General features: G+C 52.8%; 1 long non-coding RNA gene across 1 annotated transcript; it reads left to right on the top strand.

Moving 5' to 3' along the window:
* The first annotated feature begins 6,278 nt into the window (after positions 1 to 6,278).
* LOC120638643 lies at positions 6,279 to 9,132 on the top strand. The gene is made up of 2 exons (XR_005660410.1): positions 6,279 to 6,518; positions 9,007 to 9,132. It is a non-coding gene; the product is annotated as an uncharacterized LOC120638643 (long non-coding RNA).
* Positions 9,133 to 15,500: the final 6,368 nt, after the last annotated feature.

The following is a 15,500-nucleotide window of genomic DNA, read 5'->3' as shown; positions in this document are numbered from 1 at the left end:
GTTTTTACGAGATGTCCTTCCCCTCGACTCTATTTATCGCCATCGTTCTCGTCTGCCCGTCTCCCCCGATTAAACCGTAAGCCCGTCAAAGGGCAGGGACCGTCTCTATCTGGTGCCGATTTGTCCATCCCAAGCGCTTAGTACAGTGCTCTGCACATAGTAAGCGCTCAATAAATGCTATTGAATGAATGAATGAATGAATGAACGAGATGCCCTTCCTCTCCAGAGCACCGGCGGGTGGCAGAGGAGAATGGGTGTGGGGTGTTCTTGCGAACCTTCCCCAACCCGCACATGGCTTGAATTCAGATGGAGCTCTCCTTCCTTGGGCCCCCGTGCCGCTAATGGTGTGGAAAAATGGACGCTAATGATGGAAAGTTATTTAGTACTGCCCGGAGTTAATTGCTTCTAATTACTGCTTACATCCATCTGGTTTTATGGGAGACAACAAACCTCTTCATTGGGTCGCTCATTAGGTGCGTTGTAAATCACAGCGTTCCGCTGGCAGAGCCCACGCCGGGCCCCCGGGAGCCGGGCGGCCGGGAGCCGGAGGCCGCAGGGGTGGGGCTCCAGGTGGCCGCCGCCGCCCCTCGGTGAGAGCGGCCGGAGGCCGGTCGGGGTCTAAGCCGGCCACCCGGCTCGCTTTACACGGCACGGTCCGGTTTTCCGCCGGCCCGCCTCCCGATACGATCCAGGATACCTTCGTCTCGCTTGTTGTCTTGAACGCGTGGCTTGGTGGGTAGACCGCGGGCCTGGGGGTCCGAGGACCTGGGTTCTAATCCTGACTCCTGTCCACCGTGTGACCTTGGGCAATTCGCTTCACTTCTCTGCGCCTCCGTCCCCTCACCTGTAAAATGGGGATTGAGACTGTGAGCCCCATGTGGGACGGGGACTCCGTCCAACCTGATCAGCTTGTATCTACCAGAGCTTAGAACGGTGTCTGACGCAAAGTAGGCGTTTAAGAAATACCATAACAAATGAGAATAAAACACCTCCACTCCGGCGACCACGTCCTGGGGCTCAAAAGCGGTGCCTATGTTTACAGGGGACTTTGCGGGTTTTGGAACCATGGATGGGAATAAACCCGGTGATACGCAGCAATGCTCCAGTCTCTGGCCACTTCCGCAAGGAGGTTTTTGGTGAATCCTTATTCCAGTTTTGGGCTGCGTGCCTTAGGTCCCGTGTAAGCTCGCTGTGGGGGTTGAATATCACTATTTATTGCTGTACTCTACTATCCCAAGTGCTACGTACAGAGCTCTATACACAGGAAGCGCTCAGTAAGTAGGATTGTACGAACCAAGTGACATACGTGGGGCAGGTTATGCGACCAAGTCGGCGAATGGGGGTTCAATCAGTTAATCGATCGATAGTATTTAACGATTTCTCCGTGCAGAGCAGGATACCTGGGAGAGTGCTATTTAGGGGTCCCTGCCCTCAAGGAGTTGTCAAATAATATCCTTCATTGGCCGCCCTAGGCGGGTGATGCCTGTCTCCAATCCTCGGTCACCGGCTGGGAGCTGTGGAGGATCCGAGCCTGGGCCGAGATGATGATAATAATAATAATGTTGGTATTGGTTAAGCGCTTACTATGTGCAGAGCACTGTTCTACGCGCTGGGGGAGATACAGGGTCATCAGGTGGTCCCACGGGACGCTCACAGTTAATCCCCATTTTACAGATGAAGTAACCGAAGCACAGAGAAGTGAAGTGACTCGCCCACAGTCACACAGCTGACAAGCGGCAGAGCCGGGAGTCGAACCCATGACCTCTGACTCCGAAGCCCGGGCTCTCTCCACTGAGCCACGGAGATCTTCGCCCGGATCTTTCCTGGTTTTCCCTTGGGCATCCCTCCAGTCAATCAGCCAATCAGTAGGAGTCCAATAGAGCACTCAGCTCTCAGTAGGGGCTCAGTAAAGCACTGAGGCTCCGAGAAGTTAGTTGACTTGTCCAGGGTCTCGCAGCAGACAAGTGGTGGACTGCAAATCAGAACCCAGGTCCCCTCCCCGACTCACAGGCCCATGTTCTTTCTCCCAGGCCACTCGGCTTCTCGTGCCATGCAGAGATGGGCCGGGGCCTACGTGGCTCAGTGGAAAGAGCCTGGGCTTGGGAGCCAGGGGTCATGGGTTCGAATCCCGGCTCTGCCATCCGTCAGCTGTGTGACTGTGGCCAAGTCACTTTACTTCTCTGTGCCTCAGTTCCCTCATCTGTAAAATGGGGAGGAAGACTGTGAGCCTTACGTGGGACAACCTCATGACCCTGTATCTACCCCAGCGCTTAGAACAGTGCTCTGCACATAGTAAGCGCTTAACAAATACCAACATTATTATTGGCTCTTTCCTCTAGACTGTAAGCTGTCTGTGGGCAGGGAAGAGAGAGTTGGTAGAGAAGCTCCCCGCCCACAGTGAGCTCACCGATGATGGAAATGGGTGAATGTAAGGGTTTGAGGGGTGAGTTAAGGTGGCTACAATTTATTTTAATCAATGAATGGTATTTATGGAGCACTTACTAAGAACAGACCTCTGTACTAAGCACTGGAGAGAGTAGACGACCATAGAACTAGCAGACACATTCCCTGACCATAACGGACTTACAGTTCCACTTTAGCTAGAAATTCACTTAGAGCAAGGATCATTTCTATCAACTCTATTTTACTCTCCCAAGTGCTTAGCACAGCGCTCTACATACAGTAAGCACCCAGTAAATATTATTGAATTACTGAGGAAGGGAGAAATAGAGATGGAACTGCACTGGTTATTTAAGAACAGTTCCCCTGCTAGCAGAAACTGGCCCCAAATCACGTCCTGCTGACCGCAGGGAGACAGGTTTGACCGAGTTTGAGGAGTCGATCTGAAACTCCAAATGCTTCAGCCTGATGGGTCAACTCGTTTTCGGAACCGAGGCATTTTCCCGAAAACGAAATTCTGGCCTGGGTTTGACCTCTGTCAGGCTCTGACTCTCATTTCCACCCAAATCGATCAATGGTATTTTTGGAGCACTTTCTGTGCGCAGTGCCCTGTTTTAAATGCTTGGGAAAGTCAGTGAGCTCATGTGGATGGGGAACGTCTGTTATATTGTTATATATCGTCTGTTATAGAAAGGCAGCGTGGCTTACTGGAAAGAGCCCGGGCTTGGAAGTCGGAGGTCGTGGGTTCTAATCCCGGCTCCACCGCTTGTCAGCTGTGTGGCTTTGGGCAAATCATTCATTCACTCGTATTTATTGAGCGCTTACTAGGTGCAGGGCACTGTACCAAGCGCTTGGAACGTACAGTTCGGCAACAGATAGAGACAATCCCTGCCCATTGACGGGCTTACAAAATCACTAAACTTCTGTGTGCCTCGGTTCCCTCATCTGTAAAGTGGGGTTTAAGACTATGAGCCCCACGTGGGACAATCTGATTACCTTGTAAAAAAAAAATACGGTATTTGTTAGGCGCTTACTATGTGCAGAACACTGTTTTAAGCACCGGGGTAGATACAGGGCAATCAGATTGTCCCACCTGGGGCTCACATTTTTTAATCCTCATTTTTAGAGATTAGGTAGCTGAGGCACAGAGAAGTGAAGTGACTGGCCCAACATCACACAGCAGGCAAGTGGCGGAGCCGGGATTAGAACCCAAGACCTCTGACTCCCAAGCCCGGGCTCTTTCCACTAAGCCACGCTGTTTCTCCCCAGAGCTTAGAACAGTGCTTGGACATAGTAAACGCTTGACAAATACCGTTATTATTATTATATTGTTATGTTTTACTTTCCCAAGTGCTTATAGCAGTGCTATGCATACAGTAAGTGCCGAATAAATGCGATTGACGATGAGGAATACCTCAGAGTTGGTAGACACGTTGCCTGCCCCCAAGGAGATTACCCGAAGAGGCTGGCAGGCACGGACGACAAAGACCAGCAACAACCCATTCCCACCCCAGAGCACCGCTTGTCCTTGCCTCTATCCTTTAGGTCTGCCCTTCGGTGATTTCTTGAGCGCTGCGTGTGAAGCACTGTACTAAGCGCTTGGGGGAGCACAATGTAACAGTGATAATAATTGTGGTGTTTGCTATTAATAATGATAATAATAATCACGGTATCGCTAGCGCTTACTACACACGCCAAACGCTGTTCTAAACTCTGGGGTAGGTATAAGGTAATCACGTTATCCCACATGGGGCTCACTGTCTTTATTCCCATTTTATAGATGAGGTAACTGAGGCCCAGAGAAGTGAAGTGACTTTCCCAGGTCACACAGCAGACAAGTGGCGGAGCTGGGATTAGAACCCACGACCTCTGACAAGCCCGGGCTCCTGCCAGGCACTCTATGAAGTGCTGGAGTACTCGAGTTGGGCACAGTCCCCGTCCCAACGTGGGGCTCACAGTCTTGATCCCCATTTAACAGATGGGATGACCGAGGTGCAGAGAAATGACATGCCCAAGGTCACCCAGCAAACAAGTGGTTGTGATGGGATGAGAACCCAGGTCCCGCTGACTCCCAGGCTCTATTCACTAAGCCACGCTGCCTCGATACAGCAGACACGTTCCCCTTCCGATCGGCGGTCCCCGCGACGGCTTCCGTCGCGCTGACCACACGCAGCGCCCGCCCCTCTCCGGACCTCGCTCCACTCGGCTCCTGCCGACTGACACCCTGGAACTGACCTAATTGATACCAGATGACGGCTCGAATAAGGCCTAATAGAAGTAATCACACTAATCTAATGAGCAAGCTGTTAGGATTTCTGATCGTGGGAAGCTGTTGTTTCAGCCGCTCGGTCTTCTCGCGTTCTTCCACGAGCATTTTTCTCCTCTCCCGTCCCCCGGGGGACGTCAGAGCTCAGTCGGGCCCCTCTCCGCCCGGCCCGTCAATCATCCCCACCGTCTCCATGCTCCCCACGCTCCCTCTTTTCCCCGCCTTCTCGCTGGCCGAGGAGGAGACCGCCGCTGCTCTTCTCCATTCCGGGCTGTCCTGGGCACCCCGGCTTTGGCTGGGTTTGTGCATGCTGGGAAATGGGCAGCAGAGGTTGTGCTAAATTTTTTTTTAAAAAAGACAGTTAAAAGAAAGGTCAGAGGGGGTGACGTGATAATGATTATTATGGCATTTTTGAAGCGCTCGGGTACCCACGACGCGATCGGGTCGGACGCAGTTCGGTGGGGATCACGTGGGGCTCGTGTTGGGAGGAAAGATGTGTGGAAAGAGCGCGGGCCTGGGAGTCAGGAGGACCTGGGTTCTAATCCTGGATCCGCCCCTTGTCTGCTGTGTGACCACGGGCAAGTCACCTCACTTCTTTGTGCCTTGGTTCCCTCGTTTGTAAAATGGGGATTAAGAGTGTGAGCCCCATGTGTGACAGGGATTGTGTCCAACCTGATAATCTTATATGTCCCCCTGAGGGCTTCCCTGACCAGACCCTCCCCTCCTCTCACTTCCTTCTGTGTCGCCCTGACTTGCCATTACATTCATTCTCCCTCCCGGCCCCATAGCACATATGCATATATCTATATTTATTCATGCACGTTAATGTCCGTCTCCCCCTGAAGACTATGAGCGCACAGTGGGCAGCGGATGTGTCTGTTATTATATTGTAATTTCATTCATTCAATAGCATTTATTGAGAGCTTACTATGTGCAGAGCGCTGGACTAAGCGCTTGGAATGTACAGATCGGCGACAGATAGAGACAGTCCCCGCCCAGTGACGGGCTTACGGTCTAATCGGGGGAGACGGACGGACGAGAGCAATGTCAACAAATAGAGTCGAGGGGAAGAACATCTCATTAAAACAATAACAAATAACTAGAATCAGGGCGATGCACATCTCATTAAACAAAGTAAATAAAAGTGCTTTCCCAAGCACTTAGTACAGTGCTTTGCACACAAGAAGAGCTCAAGAAATACGATTGAATGAACGAATACCCCACTGCTTAGAACAGTGCCTGACACATAGTAAGCACTTAACAAATACCATTTCTGGCCGACCAAGCTGAGGTGATTCCTGCTTGTTCATTCCTTACCTCGCCATTCCACTCTCCCGCCATCTCGCACACCGCAACCTTAGCCAGGGCGGGGTCCCCTCCTTCGATGTTACCGATTTGTGCATTCCAAGCGCTTAGTACAGTGCTCTGCACATAGTAAGCGCTCAGTAAATACTATTGAATGAATGAATGAATGTCACCCCCCCGACCTGATTTCCCTCCCCGCAGAAGAGCAAGCTCACTGTGGGCAGGGGATGCATCTGTCTAGCGTTATGCCGTACGGTGCTCTGCATTCAGTAAGTGCTCAGTAAATATGATCGAAAGAATCTCCGTTCCCAAGACCGCAGGTCCACCCCAGTGGGGATTCTGCAGGCACCGTCACCGGCAGCTTAGAGAAGAGAGAGCCATCATCCCGACGGCCGTGGAAATCGTCATCGAGCGAATGGCGGGTCCAGCCTCGAGAGGCACAGCGGTCGCTTCCGGATTCGGGCGTTCCCTCCATGATGCCACCCTAAAGGTTGGGGGGAAAGCAGGCCCTTCCGCCAGGCACTCCAGCCCCTGTCCCACCGACCAGGTAGGGCGGAGCCCCCCCTCTCTCGGCCCCGGGAACGGGGCCGCTTTGTGCTAAACGGAACTGCGGAGCGGTCGTTCGGGGGCCGGTATCCTAGGCAACTTCAGTGCCTTCTCGGGAACGTGCCAACCGGGCAGATGCTGCCAGTCCTCCCCACGAGCAGATCGTCTTCACCTTGGCATCTGGCTCTCTTGCTTCACTGGCCGGAGGAAACCGAGGCTCAGAGTCTCCTTGGCTATGAGAGATGTCACGGCGTGAGGCCCTGGGGCTCGGTACGGGCACGGAACGCGCCCGCTTATTTTGTTGTATTGTACTCCCCCAAGCACCTAGTAGATTGCTCCGTACACAGTAAGCTTGCCATTCCAAGCGCTTAGTACAGTGCTCTGCACGCAGTAAGCGCTCAGTAAATACGATCGAGTGAATGAATAAATCCCATTGATTGGGAAGGGGCACGGCCAGGGTTAGGGCGAGGCAGGGGCAGGAGAGGGGGAATCTCGGAGCGGCTTCTGAGCGGAGGTCACTTCCGGATCGTGGGCGTTATGTTCTTCCCTGCCCTGCCCTGGTGAGTCGACCTGAGGTAGAACACCTCTGCCCTTGCGGGGCTTCACACTTCCGTCTCTTTCTCAGCGTGGCTCAGTGGAAAGAACCCGGGCTTGGGAGTCAGAGGTCATGGGTTCGAATTCCGGCTCTGCCGTTTGTCAGCTGTGTGACCGTGGGCAAGTCACGACTTCTCTGTGCCTCTGTTAAAATGGGGATTAACTGTGAGCCTCACATGGGACAACCTGATTACCCTGTATCTACCTCAGCGCTTAGAACAGTGCTCTGCACATAGTAAGCGCTTAACGAATACCAACATTTCTCCTCTCCACAGGCTGAGGGGAGACTCGGTTTCAGCTTTGGTGGGTTTCAGGCTCAGATGAAAAGCAGTGTCAACCGACAAAGGCTCAGTCAAACCTGGGCCGTTTCCATAGCAGGGTAATAATAATAATAATAATGTTGGTATTTGTTAAGCGCTTACTATGTGCCGAGCACCGTTCTAAGCGCTGGGGTAGACACAGGGGAATCAGGATGTCCCACGTGGGGCTCACAGTCTTAATCCCCATTTTCCAGATGAGGTAACTGAGGCACAGAGAAGTTAAGTGACTAACCCACGGTCACACAGCTGACAGGTGGCAGAGCTGGTATTCGAACTCATAATAATGATAATAATGTTGGTATCTGTTAAGCGCTTACTATGTGCCGAGCACCGTTCTAAGCGCTGGGGTAGACACAGGGGAATCAGGTTGTCCCACGTGGGGCTCACGGTCTTAATCCCCATTTTACAGATGAGGGAACCGAGGCACCGAGAAGTGAAGTGACTCGCCCACAGTCACACAGCTGACAAGTGGCCGAGCCGGGATTCGAACCCATGACCTCTGACTCCAAAGCCCGGGCTCTTTCCACTGAGCCACGCTGCTCCTCTAGAGGCAGCTTTACAAAATTTCTTGAACTTTTCTTCTGGCATTGTTAGTGAAGGGGGAGAGGGATTAGAAACAGGGTGGATCAGAATGCTGCCTGGGTTTTTTCACAAGAAAGTGAGAGAAACACGCTAGAAGAGCTTTCCTAAGTCCCCCAGGTGAGGAGCAACCCCTTCCAACCTCCTAGAGACTACCTATTTATTCCCAATTCTTCCGGAGATGAAAGCCTGTATCCAAACGACTCACCTTGCTTGTGCCCAGAAGGGAAGAAAACCATGGATTTTTCATTAATTCATGACTCAATTTGGACCTACCTTCTGGTCTCCCATGCCTAATAAAGGGCTCCAATCCTTGTGCAGGACCTGGAGTGACCTCTGACTCCAAAGCCGGGGGCTGAGAGAATCAAAAGGACCAAGTTCCGGGGAAATCTGTCTCGTCTGGTTGAATCGACGACCCCCAACTGCTCATACTCACTGTAGATGTTCCGATATCTCTACCCAGACTGGAGCATGCGCAGTCCTTGCTTCGGAATAAGCAGCGGGGGCCTAGGGCTGGGATGCAGAAGGACCTGGCTCCTAATCCCGGCTCTGCCACCTGTCTGCCGTGTGACCTTGGGCAAGTCACTTCACTTCTTTGTGCCTCGGTTCCCTCATCTGTAAAATGGGGATTAAGACCGTGAGCCCCACGTGGGACATTGAATATGTCCAACCTGATTAGCTTGGTGCACAGTAAGGGTTTAACGGATACCTTTTAAAAAAAAACACACACACACACAATAATAACGGTGGTATATGTAGAGCAGTGAACTAAGCACTGAGGTAGATATAGGATAAAAAGAACAGTCCCTTATTCTACGTAAGACTCACAGTCTAAGCAAGTAGGAGGAAGAACAGGCACGGAATCCCTATTTTACGAATGAGGAGACTGAGGTACAGAGCAGTTAAGATCCTCATTTAAGTTCCCACAGCAGGAAAGTGGCCGCCAGGATTACAGCCTCAGTCCTCTGATTCCCAGCCCTGTGATCTTTCCACTAGGTCATGCTGCTTCCCAGGAGACGTCCTCTGGAATTCTTGGACTTCAGCAGTTCCACTCTACTGGGGACGCTCTGCTTTGCCTGTGGTTTTTGAGAGGGAAGACTACGTTAAAGATGTTCTGCTCTATCTGGTCTCCCTACAACCGCCTTCTTAGCCATCAGCCCCTTCATGTCCCTCCACCTGTGGGAGTAGGCAGTCTAGTGCCTGTGATCTGTGACCCCTCATGACCTCTGTGATCCCCCTCCCCCAAAACACACACACACACACATGGATCCAGAGTTGGACTTGGGGTTTTCTTACTCTTCCCATGCTTGCCCTTTTCTCTGTCCCGATCAAGTCTTGGATGATTTCTCTTTGGCTTAATTCGGTGGTATTTACCGAGCACTTACTGTGTGCAGAGCACTGTAAAAGTGATTGGAAGAGTACGACAGAATTAACAGACACATTCCCTGCCCACAGTGAGCTTACAGTCTAGGGGGGGAGACAGACAGGAATGCAAATAAATAAAATTAGAGATATGTACATAAGTGCTGTGGAGAAGAGCAAAGAGAACAAGTCAGGGCAACACAGAAGGGAGTGGGAGGTGAGGAAAGATGGGGCTTAGACTGGGAAGGCCTCTTGGAGGAGATTTGCCTTCAGTAAGGCTTTGAAGACGGGGGAGAGTCACTGTGGGATTTGAGGAAGGAGGACGTAGGCTGGGGGTCGGCGGCGAGATCGAGGCACAGTGAGAAGGTTAGCCTAGAGGAGCGAATTGTGGGCTGGGTTGTAGACGGAGAGAAGCGAGGTGAGTTAGGAGTGGGCAAGGTGGTGGACCGCTTTAAAGCCAATGGTGAGGAGTTTTGGTTTGCGTGAGGAGTGTTTGTTTCGCTTCTGGTAAGCTGTTAATGAACGTGGCCTGTGCAGACATCTGGATCATACGCCCTCTCCTGCCTTCCTGGATTCTCCTTACAGTATAGAATCTCACCCACGCGGTCCCCGGACAGGTCCCTGAGCCGAGCCATTAGCCTTAGCTTGGCATCCACCCTCCCTGCCGTCGGGCCATGTCTTCTGTGGGTTTGGGTCTGACTCCCGGAGAAGCGGGCCTTGGGGGAGGATTCCAAGGCTGCTGGAACGGGAATTTTGGGTGACCAGTCTGTCTTTGGCTAGGATGGCACCAGCCTCAATCTGCAGTATCCTTTCCACGCCCTCTGTCAGGGTGACTTTCGAAACATCATTCTGTGGATGCCTCCCTAAGCCTCGGAAAACATCCAGCGGCTGCCCATCCTGCTTTGCGTCAAGCAGAAACTCCTGGCCGTCAGCTTTAAGACGCTCGGTCAGCTCTATCACTTCTATCTAGTCTCGCTCCTCTCCCAGCGCAGCCCAGTCCACACAGCTCCCCCCATACATTGTACCCCACTCATAATAATAATAACTGTGATATTTGTTAAGTGCTTACTATGTGCCAGGCACTATACTAAGCGCCGGGATGGATACAAACAAATCGGGTTGGATGCAGTGCCTGTTTCGCTTGGGCTCCCAGTCTTAATCCCCATTTTACAGATGAGGTAACTGAGGCCCAGAGCAGTGAAGTGATTTACCCAAGGCCACACAGCAGCCAAATGGAGTCGGCATTAGAACCCGGGACCTTCTGACTCCCGGGCCCGTGCTCTACCGTCTCCCACGGAAATGACGCCCCCGCTCAAGCCCTCCCTCCCGACTAGAACTCCTTCCCCCTACATAGCCAACAGACCGCCACTCTCCCCATCTTCAAAGTCATATCTCCTCCAGGAGTCAGCACGATGTAGAGAATAGAGTCCGGGCCTGAGAGTCAGAGGGTCATGGCTTCTAATCCTGACTCCATCACTTGTTTGCTGTGTGATCTTGGGCAGGCCCCTTCACTTCTCTGGGCCTCAGTTACCTCATCTGTAAAATGGGGATTGAGACTGAGAGCCCCACGTGGGACAGGGACTGTGTCCAGCTCAATTTGCTTGTATCCACCCCAGTCCTTAGTACAGTCCCTGGCAAGTAGTAAGCGCTTAACAAATGCCATTATTATTATCGTGACTATTGTTAGGAAACCTTCCCTGACTAATCTCATCTCTCCCACCCTATTTTCTCTCTTTACCACCGTACCTGTGTACTTGAGCACTCAGGCAGTCAGTCACCCCATACGACACGACAGCACTTATGTACAAGCAGCGTGGCTCCGTGGAAAAAGCCCGGGCTTGGGAGTCAGAGTTCACGGGTTCGAATTCCGGCTCTGCCACGTGGCAGCTGGGTGACTCCGGGCAAGTCGCTTAACCTCTCCGTGCCTCAGTTACCTCATCTGCAAAATGGGGATTAACTGTGAGCCTCGCGTGGGACAACCTGATGACCCTGTATCTCCCCCAGCGCTTAGAACGGTGCTCTGCCCATAGAAAGCGCTTAACAAATACCAACATTATTATATCTTTCCACTCGTTTGCTTCCCCTGCTTGTAATCTATTCTAGTGTCCATCTCCCCCACTTGACTGTAGACTCCTCGAGGGGAGGAATCATGTCTTCTAATTCTTTCAGACTCCTCCAAGTGTTTAGAAGGGTGATTCCACAGAGTAAATGCTCCATAAATGCCCCTGATTGATTTATTGATCGATACTATGGTGGGCAGATTGTCCTGGGGGTTCTGGGCTAGAGTTTAGAGCCCAGGATGGCTCAGAACAGACTGAGGGCTTTGTGGAGGAAAGAGGGGTCAGGCGGGGTCAGGAAGGCGGAGCGAGGTGCCAGTTCAAATAAGGTGTCTGCACTTGGCGTGAAGGCAATGCCCTGGTAAGGGGTTTTGATGTAGACCACCCTCCTACCGCCCTGGCAGCTCACCCTCTGCCTGGCTTGGAGTGAGCCAGACTCTGTAGAGTGCAGTCATCTTCCTCTGGGTGAAGGAGAAGGAGGGGGGAATGGGGAAGGAGAAAAAGGAGAAGGAGAAGAGGAAGGAAAAGAGGGAGAAGGAAGAGGAGGGAATAATAATAATATTTGTTAAGCGCTTACCGTGTGCCAAGCACTGTTCTAGGCTCTGGGGTAGATACAAGGTAATCATGTTGCCCCCCGTGGTGCTCACAGTCTCAATCCCCATTTTACAGATGAGGTAACTGAGGCATAGAGAAGTTGAGTGACTTGCCCAGAGTCACACAGCTGACAAGTGGCGGAGCTGGGATTCGAACCCACGACCTTTGACTCCCAAGCCCGGGCTCTTTCCACTAAGGCCTGCTGCTTCCAGGGAAAGGAAAAGAGGGAGGACGAAGAGGAGGGGAAGGAAAGGAGGGAGGAAGAAGAGAGAGAAGGAGAAGTAACGGGGGGAGGGGAGAGGAAGGGGGAGGAAGAGGAGAGGGAGAAGAAGAGAGAGGAGGAAGAGGAGAAGAGTGGGGAGGGGAGAGGAGGAAGGAGGAGGAGGGGACAAAAAGGAGGAGGAAGAGGGGGGAGGGGAGAGGAAGGAGGAGGAAGCGGAGGGGAGCAGAAAAAGGAGAGGGAGGAGGGGAGAAGAAGAAGAAGAAGAAGAAGAAGAAGAAGATGGGTTATCAGGCTAATCGCAGGGCACCGCTGTTCCTATTTATCAAACCAGTCACACTCCATGTCGGAGAGGAGCAGTTCTCCTCCTGATGTCTTCATCAGGAATCAATAGCTCTCCATCCGAAAGGCTCCAGTTCCCCTTTTTTAAGACAAACGTAACTAATTACCCAGAGCCCCGCCGTCTGGGAGGCGGCCCCCGCGGGCCGCCGGGCCCGTCGACCGTCCCGGATGATGGATCGGTGCCGAGTGATGGATGAGGCGGCACCGGGCGGCCTCCACGCAGCCGCTCCCTGCGCCAGGAGGCCCGTTTCTGGGGTGCCCGGTCCCCCGGGAGATCCCGCTTAACCGGCGGAGAAGCCCGCCGCGTGCCCACCACCGTCGAGACAAAGGAAAGCAGCACGGTCCAGTGGATGGAGCACCGGCCCGGGAGTCGGAATGACCTGGGTTCTAATCCCTGCTCTTCCACCTTTCTTCTGGGTGACCTTGGGCAAGTCGCTTCACTTCTCTGTGCCTCCATTACCTCAGCTGGGAAATGGGGATTAAGATTGTGAGTCCCAAGTGGGGCAATGGACTCTGTCCAACCTGATTAACTTGTACCTACCACAGTGCTTAGTACAGTGCCTGGCACGTACTGATTGCTTAATGAATACCATTAAAAACAAGCAGACCAACCAAAAACACCATCAAGGTGAAGAAAAGCAGCATGGCCTATTCGCTAGAGAATGGGCCTGAGAGTCAGAAGGCTCTGTATTCTAATCCTGGCTCCACCACTTGTCTGCTGGCTGACCTTGGGTAAGTCATCTCGTGGCTCAGTGGAAAGAGCACGGGCTTAGGAATCGGCGGTCGGGGGTTCTAATCCCGGCTCTGCCGCCTGTCAGCTGTGTGACTTTGGGCAAGTCACTTGACTTCTCGGTGCCTCAGTCACCTCATCTGTAAAACGGGGATTAAGACCGTGAGCCTCAAGTGGGACAACCTGATTACCCTGTATCTACCCCAGCGCTTAGAACAGAGCTCGGCACATAGTAAGCGCTTAAGAAATACCAACAGTATTATTATTTCTCTCACTTCTCATCTGGGAAATGGCGATTAAGACTGTGAGCCCAATGCGGGCCATGGACTGTGCCCAACCTGATTAACTTACACCTACCCCAGTGCTTAATACGGTGCCTGGCACACAGTAAGCGCTTAACAAATAGCATTTTTTAAAAAATGTCATTTCCCTGCCACAGCTCTCGGGAACTTCCTTCTCGTCCTCTGCCCTGGGCCTGGGGGGGTGGTCCTGAGCCAGGAAGGTAAAGTCCACCACTGTCCCATCCATCCCGCCCTCCCTCACGTTTCTCTAGGCGTCTCTCATTAGGATGGGCCTGGATTAATTTCTGAGACCGCTGCTGGGCCAGTCTGAAATCAATCAATTAATCAATTGTATTTACTGAGGGCTTACTGCGTGCAGGGCGCTGTACTAAAGCCTTGAGAGCGTACACTATAACGACAGACACGTTCCGTGCCCGCGTCGCGCTTACAGTCGAGAGGGGGAGCCAGGCATTGATCTAAATAAATAAATGACAGAACTGCACCTAAGTGGTGAGGGGCTGGGAGGAGGGGTGATTAAAGTGAGCAAGTCAGGGTGACGCAGAAGGGAGTGGGAGAAGAGGAAAGGAGGAGTTAGTCAGGGAAGGCCTCTTGGAGGAGAGGGGCCTTCAGTAAGGCTATGAAGGTGGGGAGAGTCTGTGGGATATAAGGAGGGATGGCGTTCCAGGCCTTCGCCTCCTCTCTCCGAGGAAAGGGGCTGGATTCCGGTGGCGCGTCCAGACAGGTCTCGACGTGGGGGTTTCCCATCCAACCCCCAGCAGGCTGGGGAAGCGGCGTGGGCCAAGCGGGGGACTCTAGGGGGCGGAGGGGCACAGGGGGGCCACGATTCTGTGGGATCTGCCGCTCCGTGGCCGTTTCCTAGAAGGAAGCGGCAGCTTCTGGGTGCCATATGGTAGCGTCACACAGCTTGCCAACCTGCACGCCATATCATGCCAGTCTGCTCACCAGCACGTCCCGCACCTCCTTCGGTGGGCCACGTCATTCCTAATTGGCCGCTTTCCTTCTACCCCGCAGGGGGAGCCTGAATGGAAGGTCTCCTCGGGGATGAAAGCAGCGTGGCCTCGTGGAAAGAAAACGGGAGTCACGGGACCTGGGTTCTAATCCCCCCGGCGCCGCCTGCCTGCTGTGCGACCTTGGCCGGAGCGCTTGGAGTCTTTGGGCCTCGACCGCTTCACCTGTAAGATGGGGATGAGATACCTGTTCTCCCTCCTCCTCAGACTTTGAGCCCCGTGTAGGTCAGAGACTGTGATCCGCCCGTTTATCTCGTATCTACCCAGTGCTCGATGCAGTCGCAGTTATTTTTTCTGGTATTTAAGGCCTCACTCTGTGCCCGGCACCGTACCAGACGCCGGGGAAGGTACGGGCTAGTTACCCTCACGTGGGCTGGCGGGCTTAATCCCCATTTTACAGATGCGGTAACTGAGGCCCAGAGAAGCGAAGCGACTTGCCCGAGGCCACACAGCGGACAGGGGGCGGAGTCAGGATTAGATCTCGGGTCTTTCTGACTCCCAGGCCCATGCTCTGACCACGAGGTCACGTTGCTTCTCAGTTTATTTTTGACATAGAACTATGAGGATTCTTGAGGAGCTGAGATAGGGAACAACCTCCCCAGAGGGACGTGTACGTGTGAGGGGGTGCGCGTGTTGGGGAAGACTGCTGGCTGGAGGCTTCGTAGAGGTCCGGTGTGTTAATAATAATAATAATAATAATGATAATCATGGCATTTGTTAAGTTCTTACTATGTGCCAGACACTGTAATAATAATGATAACAATGTTGGTATCTGTTAAGCGCTTACTGTGTGCCGAGCACTGTTCTAAGCGCCGGGGTAGATACAGGGCAATCGGGTCGTCCCACGTGAGGCTCACTGGTAATCCCCATTTGACA

The sequence above is a fragment of the Ornithorhynchus anatinus genome, chromosome 10, assembly GCF_004115215.2.
Source record: "Ornithorhynchus anatinus isolate Pmale09 chromosome 10, mOrnAna1.pri.v4, whole genome shotgun sequence".
Lineage (NCBI taxonomy): Eukaryota > Metazoa > Chordata > Mammalia > Monotremata > Ornithorhynchidae > Ornithorhynchus > Ornithorhynchus anatinus.
This window is presented reverse-complemented; position numbering and strand designations above follow the sequence as displayed.